At 39.9% G+C, this 2,081-nt stretch overlaps 1 pseudogene; it reads left to right on the top strand.

Annotated features, from left to right (window-relative positions):
* The first annotated feature begins 479 nt into the window (after nt 1-479).
* Nucleotides 480-596, top strand: LOC131490013 (U6atac minor spliceosomal RNA; annotated as a pseudogene).
* Nucleotides 597-2,081: the final 1,485 nt, after the last annotated feature.

The raw sequence follows: 2,081 nt of genomic DNA on the forward strand, positions 1-2,081 counted from the left end.
TCTCTTGCTATTTTTTTTTTTTTTTTGGCTTTTGATAGCTTGACTGTGTAAGTGTACATCTCTGTGTTTATCCTACTTGGAATGTACTAACATTCCTGGGTATTCAGGTTAATATTTTAAATGAAATTTGTCAAGTTTTAGGCTATTGTTTCTTCAAGTATTCTTTCTGTCTCTTTCTCTCTCCTGTTTCTGGGACTTCCATTATGGGGGGAAAAAAAGGCCTGTGTAATTTCAATTGACTTCCAAGTTTACTAATTCTTAGTTCTGCAAATTTAAATCTGTTGTTGACCCCATCTAGTCATTTTTTTCATTTCAGTCATTGTGCTTTACAACTCCAGAATTTCTATTTTGTTCTTTATTATCTCTCTTCACTGATATTCTCTATTAGGTAAGACATCATTTTCATACTTTAATTCTTTAAATGTGAATTCCTTTCACTCTTTGAACCCATTTATAATCACTGATTTAAAATGTTTGTCGTGTTGTATGAAAGGAGAGAAGGTTAGCACTCCCCTTGACAAGGATGGAAGAGGCCCTCGGGCCTGACAACACGCATACGGTTAAAATGTTTGTCTAAATCAAAACCACACTCAGATATCACCTCACGCCAGTCAGAATGGCCAAAATGAAGAAATCAGGAGACTACAGATGCTGGAGAGGATGTGGAGAAACGGGAACCCTCTTGCACTGTTGGTGGGAATGCAAATTGGTGCAGCCACTCTGGAAAACAGTGTGGAGGTTCCTCAGAAAATTAAAAATAGGTCTACCCTATGACCCAGAAATAGCACTGCTAGGAATTGACCCAAGGGATACAGGAGTGCTGATGCATAGGGGCACTTGTACCCCAATGTTTAGAGCAGCACTCTCAACAATAGCCAAATTGTGGAAAGAGCCTAAATGTCCATCAACTGATGAATGGGTAAAGAAATTGTGGTTTATATACACAATGGAGTACTATGTGGCAATGAGAAAGAATGAAATCTGGCCCTTTGTAGCAACGTGGATGGAACTGGAGATGCTAAGTGAAATAACCCATACAGAGAAAGACACATACCATATGTTTTCACTCTTATGTGGATCCTGAGAAACTTAACAGAAACCCATGGGGGAGGGGAAAGGAAAAAAAAAAAAAAAGAGGTGAGAGTGGGAGAGAGCCAAAGCATAAGAGACTCATAAAAACTGAGAACAAACTGAGGGTTGATGTGGGGTGGGAGGGAGGGGAGGGTGGGTGATGGGTATTGAGGAGGGCACCTGTTGGGATGAGCACTGGGCATTGTATGGGAACCAATTTCACAATAAACTTCATATATTGAAAAAATAAAAAATAAAAAATAAAAAAAATTAAATGTTTGTCTACTAAGTCCAATATCTGGACTCTCAGGGACACTTTTGGATTTTCCCTGTCCCTTCTTTGTGTGTGTTGAAAACTGGATTTTCAATAAACTCAGATTTCACTCTCCATCAAAGGTTTATTGTTGTTGCTGCCTGTTGTTTTTGTTGATACTAATGCTGTGTATCCATTTCCAGGACTAATTCTATAAAGTCTGTTTTATCATATGTAGTTGCTTAAGTCTTTGTTTAGTTGCCTTTAGTGGCCAACTAATGATAAAACAGAAATTCCCTGGGGCACCTGGGTGGCTCAGTCAGTTAAACCTCTGACTCTTAATTTCAGCTCAGATCATGATCACACATCATTCGTGAGTCAGAGCCCCACATCAGGCTCTGTGCAGACAGCGTGGGGCCTACTTGGAATTCTCTCTCTCCTCCTCCCTCTCTGCCCCTCCCCCACTCCCTCCCTCTCTCTCTCTCAAAATAAATAAGCATTGTTTCTAAACCAAAAATTTCTTTAAATGCGTTGAACTAATATGTCTCTCAGCCTTCATTGAGGAATTGTGTGTATGTAGTCACATTCTTTCTATGCTCTGATAGGCAGTTTACAACTCTCCCTTTGCCTTTTCTTCCTGCTTGTATAGAGAGCCTCAGTGTCACCCAGGGTAACAGATTAGGGCCTTCACAAGTCCTCGGCAAATGTATAAATTTTCACACGCGCAGGGGCCCTGTAGATTCTAAAACATATGTCA

Source organism: Neofelis nebulosa, chromosome 1, assembly GCF_028018385.1.
Source record: "Neofelis nebulosa isolate mNeoNeb1 chromosome 1, mNeoNeb1.pri, whole genome shotgun sequence".
NCBI classification, from domain to species: domain Eukaryota; kingdom Metazoa; phylum Chordata; class Mammalia; order Carnivora; family Felidae; genus Neofelis; species Neofelis nebulosa.